Source organism: Bos mutus, chromosome 12, assembly GCF_027580195.1.
Source record: "Bos mutus isolate GX-2022 chromosome 12, NWIPB_WYAK_1.1, whole genome shotgun sequence".
NCBI classification, from domain to species: domain Eukaryota; kingdom Metazoa; phylum Chordata; class Mammalia; order Artiodactyla; family Bovidae; genus Bos; species Bos mutus.
Genome location: NC_091628.1, coordinates 19,246,273 through 19,259,271, shown reverse-complemented (window position 1 = coordinate 19,259,271; position 12,999 = coordinate 19,246,273). Strand labels below are relative to the sequence as shown.

The following is a 12,999-nucleotide window of genomic DNA, read 5'->3' as shown; positions in this document are numbered from 1 at the left end:
TTTTTATTGCTGAATGATTTTCCATTGTATGGGTATACCACATTATATGTATCCATTTGGTGGGGCGTCTAAGTGACTTCCACATTGTGGCTATTGTGGATTGAGTTGCTGTGAACATTCTGGTACAAGTTTTTGTGCAGGCTCTGTTTCCATATCTCTTGGGTATATACTAGGAGTACAGTTGCTAAATCATGTGGTGATTCAGTATTTAAATTTTTGAGGAACTCCCAGACTGTTTTTCAGACTATTGTGCAATCCCACCAGCAGAATGCCAGAGTTCTGATTTCTCCACATTCTCACCAGTACTTATCTGTCTTCTTTATTTTATCCATTTTAATGAGTATCTCGTGATTTTGTTTTCTATTTCTCTGATAGCTAATTATGTTGAACATCTTTTCCTGTGCTTATTGGCCATTTGTTTATCTTCTTTGGAGAACTGTTTATTCAGATTCTTTGCTTACTTTAAAATTGTGTTGTTTTATTATTGAATTGTATGGGCCTATTCTGGGCTTCCCTTGTAGCTCAGTCGGTAAAGAATCTGCCTGCAGTGCAGGAAACCCGGTTTCAATCCCTGGGTTGGGAAGATCCCCTGGAGAAGGAAATGGCAACCCACTCCAGTGTCCTTGCCTGGAAAATCATGGACAGAGGAGCCTGGAGGGCTACATTCCATGGGTCCCAAAGAGTCGGGCACAACTGAGCGACTAACACTTACTTATTTTTTCTAGATACATGTCCCTTATCAGATATATAATTTGCAAATCTTCTGTCTCATTCCATGGGTTGGCTTTTCACTTTCTTGGATAATACATAATTTTTATTGTTGTTGTTCTTTAGTTACTAAGTCATGTCCAACCCCATGGACTGCAGCCCGCCAGGCTCCTCTGTCCTTGGGATTTCCCAGGAAGAACACTGGAGTGGGTTGCTATTTCTTCCTCCAGTGCATCTTGCCGACCCAGGGATTAAACCTGCTTCTCCTGCACTGGCAGGTGGGTTCTTTACCACTGAGCCACCAGGTGGTGGTGGTGGTGGTTTATTCGCTTAGTCTTGTTGAACTCTTGCAACCCTGTGGACTGCAGCACTCCAGGCTCCTCCGTCCATGGGATTTTCCAGGCAGGAATACTGGAGTGGGTGGTCATTTCCTTCTCCACTGGATCTTCCCAACCTAGGAATCGAACCCAGGTCTCTTGCACTGCAGGCACATTCTTTACCGACTGAGCTACCTTTTTCCTGCAGGGAAGCTCATAATTTTTATTAGGTGATGCATAGTGAAGGGCAGGAAAGCCTGGTGTGCTGCATTCCATGGGGTCACAAAAGTGTTGAACCCGAGTTAGCGACTGAACCACAAACAACAGTGCTGGATTATTTCATTTCCTGATATTAGCAACCGTTGATGATCACTGCCTAGATCCATTAATTTGTTAATTGTAAAGTGGTGTATTTGAATTCTATAGTTCCTTCTTTGTAAGAATTCTGAGATTGAAGTTAATGTTCCTTCAGCTCATTGAAGATACTAATTTCACCGCTCTGGGGCTTCTATTGCTTTTCAGAAGTCAGCTTTGTCATGAATACCTTGAAACATGGATGACTCAGTTGGTGGCAAATTTAGTTATTATTGTCCCAGAGCTATTTTTTTCTAGTTTTATCACTACTTGACAGGTCAATTTTATATCCTTACGTAGTCCCCTACCTCCTCCCCAAATAAAATTTATACATTTGCTTCAATTACTGTATTTAGAAGGAGCAAGTATATAAATACCTGTATTGCAGAGGATTTTAAAAACAGGTTTATGTTAGTACGGTTTATATCCAGTATAATTTACTTACTGTTAGTATAAAGTTTGATTTTTAGTAAATTGTTCAGTTGTGCAGCCATCACAAAAATCTAGTTTTATTTATTTTTTATTTTTTTTTTATATAGGTCTTTAGTTTCTTTAGGTAGATATATTCCTAAGTATTTTATTCTTTCCATTGCAATGGTGAATGGAATTGTTTCCTTAATTTCTCTTTCTGTTTTCTCATTATTAGTGTATAGGAATGCAAGGGATTTCTGTGTGTTGATTTTATATCCTGCAACTTTACTATAATCATTGATTAGTTCTAGTAATTTTCTGGTGGAGTCTTTAGGGTTTTCTATGTAGAGGATCATGTCATCTGCAAATAGTGAGAGTTTTACTTCTTCTTTTACAGTTTGGATTCCTTTTATTTCTTTTTCTGCTCTGATTGCTGTGGCCAAAACTTCCAAAACTATGTTGAATAGTAATGGTGAAAGTGGGCACCCTTGTCTTGTTCCTGACTTTAGAGGAAATGCTTTCAATTTTTCACCATTGAGGATAATGTTTGCTGTGGGTTTGTCATATATAGCTTTTATTATGTTGAGGTATGTTCCTTCTATTCCTGCTTTCTGGAGAGTTTTTATCATAAATGGGTGTTGAATTTTGTCAAAGGCTTTCTCTGCATCTATTGAGATAATCATATGGTTTTTATTTTTCAATTTGTTAATGTGGTGTATTACATTGATTGATTTGCGGATATTGAAGAATCCTTGCATCCCTGGGATAAAGCCCACTTGGTCATGGTGTATGATCTTTTTAATGTGTTGTTGGATTCTGATTGCTAGAATTTTGTTTAGGATTTTTGCATCTATGTTCATCAGTGATATTGGTCTGTAGTTTTCTTTTTTTTGTGGGATCTTTGTCAGGTTTTGGTATTAGGGTGATGGTGGCCTCATAGAATGAGTTTGGAAGTTTACCTTCCTCTGCAATTTTCTGGAAGAGTTTGAGCAGGATAGGTGTTAGCTCTTCTCTAAATTTTTGGTAGAATTCAGCTGTGAAGCCGTCTGGACCTGGGCTTTTGTTTGCTGGAAGATTTTTGATTACAGTTTCAATTTCCGTGCTTGTGATGGGTCTGTTAAGGTTTTCTATTTCTTCCTGGTCGAGTTTTTGGAAAGTTGTACTTTTCTAAGAATTTGTCCATTTCTTCCTCGTTGTCCATTTTATTGGCATATAATTGTTGATAATAGTCTCTTATGATCCTTTGTATTTCTGTGTTGTCTGTTGTGATCTCTCCATTTTTGTTTCTAATTTTATTGATTTGATTTTTCTCTCTTTGTTTCTTGATGAGTCTGGCTAATGGTTGGTCAATTTTACTTATCGTTTCAAAGAACCAGCTTTTGGCTTTGTTGATTTTTGCTATGGTCTCTTTTGTTTCTTTTGCATTTATTTCTGCTCTAATTTTTTATGATTTCTTTCCTTCTATTAACCCTGGGGTTCTTCATTTCTTCCTTTTCTAGTTGCTTTAGGTGTAGAGTTAGGTTATTTATTTAACTTTTTCTTATTTCTTGAGGTATGCCTGTATTGCTATGAACTTTCCCCTTAGGACTGCTTTTACTGTGTCCCACAGGTTTTGGGTTGTTGTGTTTTCATTTTCATTCGTTTCTATGCAAATTTTGATTTCTTTTTTTTCTTTCTTCTGTGATTTGTTGGTTATTCAGCAGTGTGTTGTTCAGCCTCCATATGTTGGAATTTTTAATAGTTTTTCTCCTGTAATTGAGATCTAATCTTACTGCATTATGGTCAGAAAAGATGCTTGGAATGATTTCTATTTGTTTGAATTTACCAAGGCTAGCTTTATGGCCCAGGATGTGATCTATCCTGGAGAAGGTTCCATGTGCGCTTGAGAAAAAGGTGAAATTCATTGTTTTGGGATGAAATGTCCTATAGATATCAATTAGGTCTAACTGGTCTATTGTATCGTTTAAAGTTTGTGTTTCCTTGTTAATTTTCTGTTTAGTTGATCTATCCATAGGTGTGAGTGGGGTATTAAAGTCTCCCACTATTATTGTGTTATTGTTAATTTCTCCTTTCATACTTGTTAGCATTTGTCTTACATACTGCGGTGCTCCCGTGTTGGGTGCATATATATTTATAATTGTTATATCTTCTTCTTGGATTGATCCTTTGATCATTATGTAGTGACCTTCTTTGTCTCCTTTCACAACCTTTGTTTTAAAGTCTATTTTATCTGATATGAGTATTGCTACTCCTGCTTTCTTTTGGTCCCTATTTGCATGGAAAATCTTTTTCCAGCCCTTCACTTTCAGTCTGTATGTGTCCCCTGTTTTGAGGTGGGTCTCCTGTAGACAACATATGTAGGGGTCTTGTTTTTGTATCCATTCAGCCAGTCTTTGTCTTTTGGTTGGGGCATTCAACCCATTTACGTTTAAGGTAATTACTGATAAGTATGATCCCGTTGCCATTTACTTTATTGTTTTGGGTTCGAATTTATACACCATTTTTGTGTTTCCTGTCTAGAGAATATCCTTTAGTATTTGTTGTAGAGCTGGTTTGGTGGTGCAGAATTCTCTCAGCTTTTGCTTGTCTGAGAAGCTTTTGATTTCTCCTTCATACTTGAATGAAATCCTTGCTGGGTACAATAATCTGGGCTGTAGGTTATTTTCTTTCATCATTTTAAGTATGTCTTGCCATTCCCTCCTGGCTTGAAGAGTTTCTATTGAAAGATCAGCTGTTATCCTTATGGGAATTCCCTTGTGTGTTATTTGTTGTTTTTCCCTTGCTGCTTTTAATATTTGTTCTTTGTGTTTGATCTTTGTTAATTTGATTAATATGTGTCTTGGGGTGTTTCGCCTTGGGTTTATCCTGTTTGGGACTCTCTGGGTTTCTTGGACTTGGGTGATTATTTCCTTCCCCAGTTTAGGGAAGTTTTCAACTATTATCTCCTCAAGTATTTTCTCATGGTCTTTCTTTTTGTCTTCTTCTTCTGGAACCCCTATGATTCGAATGTTGTAGCGTTTAATATTGTCCTGGAGGTCTCTGAGAAAAATCTAGTTTTAGTCTACTTCCATTAACCCCCAAATTCCCTTCCTGTCCTTTTCTGAAATTATCTACTTTTATTGTAGAGATTCGTAACCTGGAGTTTATAGAGGCTTCCTGATGGCTCTAAAACCACATGAAATTATATGCAAACCATATGTCATATAGGGCCTGTGTTTTTAAAAAGGCAAAATTTTAGTAAAGTATTAATTATACGAGTACATTTTAGAGTTGTCTGGGGATATACAAATTACTGTGTTGAAGGTTACAGGAGATAGTATGACTGTGCCACTAACTGGATGCACATTTAGCTTCATGATTTTTTTTTTTATTACTTGAAGTTTCATTTTGTCATACACATATATAATTCATTTTCATACATTCTGAAGTCATATGTAGCCTAATTTCCTTGAGCTCTCTACCTTATTTCTTCCCTGTTCCCATATATTTATGTGTGAAATAGTCCTAGGTGATTCTTTCTGTATACTTTTTGATATTTTATAGGTTTGTATTTTTGTTATGGTGGCTAGTTAGCTTTATTTGGTTTCTTCTCTTTTAGTTATTATCTATTGATTCCCTGTTATGTACAGTTCGGAAATTGATTATGACTTCTCCCCCTCCTCCTCCTCAGCATCTGATGTAAAATATATCTTTTTATTTTTTAGTTTTTCTTTGTCTATCTATTGATCTTTTTTCTTTTTTGGTAGTTTGTGGCTGTACCGCATAGCTTATACGATCTTAGTTCCTGGACCAGGAGTCTAACTCACGCCCTCAGCAGTGTAAGCATGGAGTCTTAACCACTGGACCACGAGGGAGTTTCCTTTAAAGGTTTAAAAAAATTGACCTTTATTTTGAGATAATTGTAACATCATATGCAAATGTAGAACGTAATACGGAGAGACCGTTTATTCAGTTTCCTCCAATGGTAACATATTGTAAAATATTGATATATATACAGTCAAGAGCTTCTCCATCTTCAGCTGCAAAAATTGTAATCAACCTGATTTCGGTATTGACCATCTAGTGATGTCCATATGTAGAGCCGAAGATGGAGAAGCTCTATACAGTCAGCAAAGACAAAACTGGGAGCCGACTGTGACTCAGATCATGATCTCCCTATTGCCAAATTAAGACTTAAATTGAAGAAAGTAGGGAACACCACTAGGCCATACAGGTATGACCTAAAGGAAATCCCTTACAATTATACGATGGAAGTGATAAATAGATTCAAGGGATTAGATCTGATAGGTGCCTGAAGAACTATGGACGGAGGTTTGTAACATGGTACAAGAGGCTGTGATCAAAACCATCTCCAAGAAAAAGTAATGCAAAAAGGCAAAATGGTTGTCTGAGGAGCCCCTACAAATAGCTGAGAAAAGAAGAGAAGTGAAAGGCAAAGAAGAAAAGGAAAGACAGCCATCTGAATGCAGAATTCCAAAGAATAGCAAGGAGTGATAAGAAGACCTTCCTCAGTGATCCATGCAAAGAAAGAGGAAAACAATAGAATGGGAAAGACTAGAGATCTCTTCAAGACAATTAGGGATACCAAGGGAGCATTTCATGCAAAGATGGGCACAATAAAGGACAGAAACGGTATGGACCTAACAGAAGGAGAAGACAGTAAGAAGAGGTGACAAGAATACACAGAAGAACTATACAAAAAAGATCTTAATGACCCAGATAACCACAGTGGTGTGATCACACCTAGAACCAGACACCCTGGAGTGTGAAGTCAAGTGGGCCTTAGGAAGCATCACTATGAACAAAGCTAGTGGATGTGATGGAATTCCACTTGAGCTATTTCAAATCCTAAAAGATGATGCTGCAAAAGTTCTGCACTCAACCTTCCAGCAAATTTGGAAAACTCAGTAGTGACCACAGGACTGGAAAAGGTCAGTTCTCATTCCAATCCCAAAGAAAGGCAATGCCAAAAAATGTTCAAACTACCACATAATTGCACTCATTTCATATGCTAGCAAAGTAATGCTCAAAGTTCTTCAAGCCAGGCTTCAACAGAACGTGAATCCTAGAGATTCATCCAGGCTGTTGCTTGTATCAATAGTTCATTCATTTTTTAAAAATGTGTTTATTTTGGCCACACCACGTGGAGTGCAGGATCTTAGTTCCCTAACTAGGGATCAAACCCAAACCCCCTGCAGTGGTAGCGTGGAGTCTTAACCGCTGGACTGCCAGAAAAGTCCCTCATTTCTTTTTATTGTTGGGTAGCATTTTGTGGTATGGATGTACCAAAATTTCCTTTAAACTACAAAGGATGTCTAGGTTCCAGGTTTGGGCTGTCATGAATGAATAAAGCTGCTACCAACATTTATGTACATTTATGAAATATAAGTTTTCATTTCTTTGGGATGAATGTTTAGTAGTTGCTAAGTCCAGTGTATTTGCATGTTTAATTAAAAAAAAAATGATTTTCCAGATACTGCTTTACATTCCACCAGCAGTGCCTGAGTTTCTCTACATCTTCCTCAGCGTTTGGTATTGTCTCAGTTGTTTAATTTAGCTGTTCTGGTAGGTGTGTAATAATATTTCATTTGGTTTTAATTTGTATTTCCCTAATGGTTAATAATATTGAACATCTTTTCATGGATTTATTTGCCATCTGTATATCCTCTTTGATGTAATATCTCTTCATTTCTTTTGCCTATTTTCTAATTTAATTGTTCTAATATGCTAAGAGTTCTGTATAATAATGTCATTGACAATATTTAATTTTCAGTTTCTACATGGAAGCTTTTCATCCTTTCCACATGGAAGCTTTCTAAGAGTAAAATTTTAAAATTTTGATAAAGTTCCATTTATTGGTTTTTCCTTTTATGGATCATGCTTTTAGGGAAAAGTCTAAGAATTCTTTGCCTAGTTCCAGATCCTAGTTTTAAATTTCAACATGATCAGTTTGTATGAGGTATGAGTCTTCAAGTTGAGGTTCATATACTTGTCTGTTAACATCTACCTCAATACCATCATCTGTTGAAGAGTCTAGCTTTCCTCTGTTGAATTATTTTCATGCCTCTGTCAAAAGGCGATTCAGCATGTTTGTGCAGGTCTGTGTGGTTGGTGTTCTCTGTTCTGTTCCTTTGATCAGTGTATGGATCTCTCCACCTGTATCACGCAGTGTTTATTACTGTAGCTATATAATAAATCTGGAAGTTAGATAGACTAATTCCTCCCACTTTTTTTCCCACGAAGTTGTTAGCTATTCTAATTACTTTGGCTTTCTACATAAGCTTAGAACCGTATTATCGGTATTTGAAAGGAATTGTGCTAAATCTGTATATCATTATGAGAAGAATTGACATCAGCTTGAGTCTACCAGTCCATGAACACAGTATGTCTTTACATTTTTAAGATTCTTAAATTCCTTCATCAGTGTTGTTTCATTTTAACATCTGTATCCTGTACATGTATTGTTAGGATCATACCTAAGTATTTTTTTTGGAGAAATTATTAATGATATTCTTTGTATTTTTCATTTTGATGCCCATGTGTGCATTGTTAGTTTATTGCTGGAGGAATGAGGCTCCCTGACTTCAGACTCTACTACAAAGCTGAAGTAATCAAAGCAGTATGATACTGGCACAAAAACAGAATATAAATCAGTGGAATGGGATAGAAAGTCCAGAAGTAACCCCACACACCTGTGGTCAATTAATCTATGACAAAGGAGACGGGAATATACCATGGAGAAAAGACAGTCTCTTCAGTAAGTGGTGCTGGGAAAACTGGACAGCTGTGTGTAAAAGAATGAAATTGGAACATTCTCTGAGGTAGTTTTGATGCCCATGTGTGTAGACATACAAACTGACTTTTGTGTTTTTATCTTGTATTCTGTGACCTTGTTGAGCTCATTTATTAGACCTACCCTACATAGAGATGTCCAGAGGCATTTTTCTTTTCTTTTTTTGAAATCCATTAGTCTTTCTAATGTATCTTGGTATTGGTTTTTCTGGATTGATTTCCCAGTACTTTGTGTGCTTTTTCAGTATTTTATTTCAGGTCTTTTAGTTTTAGAATTTTTCTTTTTTAATTATTGTCTTGTTATTTCTAATAATTTTCACCTTCATTTCTTTTTTATTAAAATTTTATTTCCTTGCACATTCTGTATCTCTTGAGCATTATCTGTTGTGTGATTGTTTGTGGCCAGGTTTTCTTTCTGAAATTTTCAAAATTTTCAAATTCTTTCATTTCTGTTACCTCATTTTTTAGTTTTTCTGAATAATAATGTTCTTCCACGTTTTCTGTCGTTCTCTAGGATATAATTTTTACCTGTTGTTTTTACCTGTTTTTACCTGTTGTAATGGGTCATTCTGTTCCTTGTGTCTTATGACATAGAATTTGACCCCAGTCCTTTCATGTTGTTCATTTTATGATACGTTTTCCTGAGCTTTTCGGAGTGAGGGAGGGGTCAGGGTAGATTTTCTAGCCATGCTACTCTAGACCCCTTCTTTTTTAAAAATGGTTTTATAAATATATATATATATATATATATATATTTTCTATTTTCTGAGATCTGGCTCTTTTTCACTCACCCACTTTCATCTGGATCCTCTCTCTGTTTTGCCCTAGTTGTGCCTGTCTTAATCACTTGGAATTCTTCTCCCAGAAATTTCGTTTCGGTTACAGGGCTTTTCCCAGGAAGGAGGACTTCAGCCTCTTGTTTGAGTCTGCTCTCATCATTTCTTAGACTGTTTCGTCCCTTTCATTTGCAGCTATCCTCAAACTGCCTTTCTAAATTCTAGAGATTCGTGACTTGGGGTTCTCCTCCTTCAGTTACCCAGTTACTTCTGCCCATTTCCTTCAGCAGATATGCTAAGAGCATGTCAGTCCTATAGTTGGTGATTTAACCAGATTTAACCTTCTTGTATTTGAGAATTCATGGGTGTGCCTTATCACCCATTGTTGTAGATTTTGTCCGTTGGGTTTTGGTTTGACTGTCCTGGTAACTTTTTTTTTTTTTGGTGAAGTGAAAGATTCTAGATTAAAAAAATTCATTGAAAGATTTTATTCAAGAGAATTGCAACACAGGTTTGCATTAAAAAAAGAATGCTCTGGCTACATTATGGAAAACTGGTTCAGTGCATAGGAGACTAGTTAGGAGACTAGTAATGATCCAGTTGACATGATGGTGGCTTAGTAGTCTAGGATGGTGGCGGTAAGGCTGGAAGGTTTGAATCCTATTTTGTTGACCTTGTTGGATGTCAGAGAATTGCAGAGTGAGTAGACAGGGACGATCTACCAGGATTGGGGCTCTTGAACTGTTTGGGTGGTTGCACTGTTTCCTGGTACTGGGGATATTCATGGAAGCGTAGGTGGTGGGTTTTTCTGTGGGGGAAGATCAGGGAGCAGATGTGGTATTTATAAGCGCTGAGTTTGAGGCCTTGCAGTAATCTGTCCCCTATCCCTAAATTTACACATAGGCACACATATTTTAATTCTTCATTGAGCCCTTTCCTGACCCTCTGATCATGTCTCTTTCTGATATAGAACTTTATTATTTATTTTCCTATCTTAACAATTAACACATTTGTATTACTGCGTGTTATTAGCATCTTTTCCCTAGACCAGCTGCTGGCAAACTTTTCTTAAAAGGACAGGTAGTAAATATTACAGGCTTTGAGGGGCCGAGAGACAAAAATAAAGGTATCATATAGACATTTACTATCCTTTATACTGTAATCACTTAAAAATGTACAAACTATTCCTGTGGGGCCCTGCAAAAGTAGACAGCTTGCCAGAATTGGCCCACAGGCTACGGTTTGCTGACCACTGTACTAGACTATTGGAGAAGGCAATGGCACCCCACTCCAGTACTCTTGCCTGGAAAATCCCATGGACGGAGGAGCCTGGTAGGCTGCAGTCCATGGGGTCGCTAAGAGTCGGACACGACTGAGCAACTTCACTTTCACTTTTCACTTTCATGTATTGGAGAAGGAAATGGCAACCCACTCCAGTGTTCTTGCCTGGAGAATCCCAGGGACGGGGGAGCCTGGTGGGCTGCCGTCTATGGGGTCGCACAGAGTCAGACACGACTGAAGCGACTTAGCAGCAGCAGCAGCAGCAGCAGCAGCAGCAGCAGCACTAGACTATAATTGCTATATTTGCCTCCTAGTTGCAGGCATGTTGTGTGGAGCATTTAGGTTGGATTTAGTAAATTTCTGAAGAAAGAGTGAATATTGTACTTACAGATTTGAAGCCCAGGCGAGAGAGCAGAATAGATACTTGGGAGTGGTCTTCAAATTGTAATTGAAGACGTAAGAGTAGATGAGATCACTTGGTAAGAATGTAAGGAAGGAGAGGCCCTAAGATGAAGCCTTTTTCTATAACTTAAACAGAGTGGAGAGTAAATGATGACTAATTCAAAGGTACTTGTGCCATAGATGATAGTACCTATTGCTGACTGACCTAAGCCATTTGGCCGTTTACACCCATAGGTTCTTTTGGATGAATAGAAGGCCTTTAACTGTATAAATAGGTGAGGGTAATAGGCGATTTTCCTTAGAAATTTTACTACCAGTGAGTTATACTATTATTATTATTGTTGTTTTTGGCCATGCTGTATGACTTGTGGGATCTTAGTTCCCCAATCAGGGATTGAACCCAGGTCTTCAGTGAAAGTGCTGAGTCCTAACCATTGAACTGCCAGGGAATTCCCAGTGAGTTATAATAAAATAAGCCTTAGACAGAATTTGCTGTTAATTCTTACACAAGTGTGTCTTGGCGAGCAGTCACAAGAAGTCATGGAGCTTGTTTTATGAGGTTAGCTCTTTTAGATCCTGAACTACCACCTAGCAATAAAACTTAACCCTGAAGGAGACCTGGGTTCGATCCCTGGGTTGGGAAGATCCCCTGGAGAAGGAAATGGCAACCCACTCCAGTATCCTTTCCTGGAAAATCTTATGGACAGAGGAGCCTGGTGAACTGCAGTCTATGGGGTCGCAAAGAGTCGGGCACGACTGAGCGACTAACACTAAGACACCAGGAAGATCTGACTAGAATTAGGGAACAAAATCTTTCAAGATGAGGTGGGCCACAGAATCACTTAGACTCAAAAACTTCTCTGTAGGGCTTGTCAGATTCTTAAACTGCAAACAGGTAAGACTCAAGGCACTTGTACAGTATACCTAGTTAATCCATATGTCTTGAACAAATCCAGTTCAGCAATAAAAAATCATTTCCAACATCTCTTACGTTAATTAACAAACAAGTGTCTAAATTCAGAAGTTGATATTCGAAGCACTTACTAATTGGGAATTAACTCCTGATTTGGGCACTTCACATGCTAACTAACCTCCTCTGAAGTGTAGATTCTTCATTTATTTAGAGTATTTTAGAAGTTAACCCACCACTTCTAGCCTTGTTGAAGTAGTATTTTGATGGAAATTACAGTGTGGCAGTAACTTGATCATATTTTCGAAGAGATAGGCTGCCTGAAGCTTTTTTGTTGTCTACTATCTTGTTTTTTTAATTAATTAATTAATTAATTTATTTTTGACTGCGCTGGATCTTCTTGCTGCCTTCAGGCTTTCTCTGCTTGTAGAGAGCGGTGGCTACTCTCCAGTTGCCGTTCATGGGCATCTCTTTGCGGCGGCTTCTCTTGCTGCAGAGCACGTGCTCCCGGGCTTCAGTAGTTGCAGCACATGGGCTTAGTTGCTCCGCTCCAGGTGGGATCTTCCTGGACCAGGGATCGAACATGTCCCCTGCGTTGGCAGGCGTATTCTTAACCACTGGACCACCAGGGAAGTCCTTGTGTACTCTCTTTAAACAGTTTGTAAACAATTGAGTGTAGTAGTTATTACAATCAGAATACCTTTCTCTTCCAGTTTTAGTTAACGGTTGGATTAGGCAAACAGTTTATACAGGCAGATTTTGACTATTGGTAGTTTTTCAGGTGAATAAAGACAGCTTTCTTTATAGAGTGATCAGATAACACTTCATTAATATTTGTATTTGCTCAACATTTATTATAATTTGTATGATTAGTCAATACATAAAGCATTCTCTGTATTAATAGTGTTGAAGCCTAAACCCAGAAACATTAAATATAGAATTATATTCAGGGCTCTTTCTTTTTAGTGTTGAACCTTATTAGAAGTAATAGTTTTAGCAGTTTCTCTTTCCATCACATCCAATAAATGTTACTAATTTGAATTTTGTT

General features: G+C 37.7%; 1 protein-coding gene across 1 annotated transcript in view; it reads left to right on the top strand.

Moving 5' to 3' along the window:
• Positions 1–12,999, top strand: part of KPNA3 (karyopherin subunit alpha 3) — a 98,630-nt gene that overhangs the window by 35,091 nt on the left and 50,540 nt on the right. The window lies entirely within an intron of this gene.